The sequence below is a fragment of the Salvelinus alpinus genome, chromosome 5, assembly GCF_045679555.1.
Source record: "Salvelinus alpinus chromosome 5, SLU_Salpinus.1, whole genome shotgun sequence".
Taxonomy (NCBI): Eukaryota; Metazoa; Chordata; class Actinopteri; order Salmoniformes; family Salmonidae; genus Salvelinus; species Salvelinus alpinus.
The window spans coordinates 58,246,953-58,249,325 of NC_092090.1; positions in this window are offsets into that span (position 1 = coordinate 58,246,953).

Below are 2,373 nucleotides of genomic sequence, written 5' to 3' on the forward strand. Positions count from 1 at the left end.
ACATAACCTGAAAGGCCGCTCAGCAAGGAAGAAGCCACTGCTCCAAAACCGCCATAAAAAAGCCAGACTACGGTTTGTAACTGCACATGGGGACAAAGATCGTAGTTTTTGGAGAAATGTCCTCTGGTCTGATGAAACAAAAATTGAACTGTTTGGCCATAATGACCATTGTTATGTTTGGAGGAAAAAGGGGGAGGCTTGCAAGCTGAAGAACACCATCCCAACCGTGAAGCACGGGGGTGGCAGCATCATGTTGTGGGGGTGCTTTGCTGCAGGAGGGACTGGTGCACATCACAAAATAGATGGCATGAGGAAGGGAAAATTATGTAGATATATTGAAGCAACATCTCAAGACATCAGTCAGGAAGTTAAAGCTTGGTCGCAAATGGGTCTTCCAAATGGACAATGACACCAAGCATACTTCCAAAGTTGTGGCAAAATGGCTTAAGGACAACAAGGTCAAGGTATTGACCTCAATCCTACAGAAAATTTGTGGGCAGAAATGAAAAAGCGTGTGCGAGCAAGGAGGCCTAAAAACCTGACTCAGTTACGCCAGCTCTGTCAGGAGGAATGGGCCAAAATTCACCCAATTTATTGTGGGAAGCTTGTGGAAGGCTACCCAAAATGTTTGACCCAAGTTAAACAATGTAAAGGCAATGCTACCAAATACTAATTGAGTGCATGTAAAATTCTGACCCACTGGGAATGTGATGAAAGAAATAAAAGCTGAAATCAATCATTATCTCTGACATTTCACATTCTTAAAATATAGTGGTGATCCTAACTGACCTAAGACAGGGGATTTTTATTAGGATTAAATGTCAGAAATTGTGAAAAACTGAGTTTAATGTATTTGGCTGAGGTGTATGTAAACTTCTAACTGTACCTGCACATAGCATCTACTACACCACTGGCCCTTTGTGTTTTTCAAAATTGCACTCCTGTGTTGGTATTACAGTTGCTGTCCTTTCAGTATCACGAACCTGTCACACACTGAAGACCTAGGTCCAATATATATAAATACTGTTCAGGAATTAATGTATCAAGAAAGGAGTATATACACTGCTCAAAAAAATAAAGGGAACACTTAAACAACACAATGTAACTCCAAGTCAATCACACTTCTGTGAAATCAAACTGTCCACTTAGGAAGCAACACTGATTGACAATAAATTTCACATGCTGTTGTGCAAATGGAATAGACAACAGGTGGGAATTATAGGCAATTAGCAAGACACCCCCAATAAAGGAGTGGTTCTGCAGGTGGTGACCACAGACCACTTCTCAGTTCCTATGCTTCCTGGCTGATGTTTTGGTCACTTTTGAATGCTGGCGGTGCTTTCACTCTAGTGGTAGCATGAGACGGAGTCTACAACCCACACAAGTGGCTCAGGTAGTGCAGCTCATCCAGGATGGCACATCAATGCGAGCTGTGGCAAGAAGGTTTGCTGTGTCTGTCAGCGTAGTGTCCAGAGCATGGAGGCGCTACCAGGAGACAGTCCAGTACATCAGGAGACGTGGAGGAGGCCGTAGGAGGGCAACAACCCAGCAGCAGGACCGCTACCTCCGCCTTTGTGCAAGGAGGAGCACTGCCAGAGCCCTGCAAAATGACCTCCAGCAGGCCACAAATGTGCATGTGTCTGCTCAAACGGTCAGAAACAGACTCCATGAGGGTGGTATGAGGGCCCGACGTCCACAGGTGGGGGTTGTGCTTACAGCCCAACACCGTGCAGGACGTTTGGCATTTGCCAGAGAACACCAAGATTGGCAAATTCGCCACTGGCGCCTTGTGCTCTTTACAGATGAAAGCAGGTTCACACTGAGCACATGTGAGAGACGTGACAGTCTGGAGACGCCGTGGAGAACGTTCTGCTGCCTGCAACATCCTCCAGCATGACCGGTGCGGCGGTGGCTCAGTCATGGTGTGGGGTGGCATTTCTTTGTGGGGCCGCACAGCCGTCCATGGGCTCGCCAGAGGTAGCCTGACTGCCATTAGGTACCGAGATGAGATCCTCAGACCCCTTGTGAGACCATATGCTGGTGCGGTTGGCCCTGGGTTCCTCCTAATGCAAGACAATGCTAGACCTCATGTGGCTGGAGTGTGTCAGCAGTTCCTGCAAGAGGAAGGCATTGATGCTATGGACTGGCCCGCCCGTTCCCCAGACCTGAATCCAATTGAGCACATCTGGGACATCATGTCTCGCTCCATCCACCAACGCCACGTTTCACCACAGACTGTCCAGGAGTTGGCGGATGCTTTAGTCCAGGTCTGGGAGGAGATCCCTCAGGAGACCATCTGCCACCTCATCAGGAGCATGCCCAGGCGTTGTAGGGAGGTCATAAACCCTGTCGTTCTCAACTAACATCAAGGCG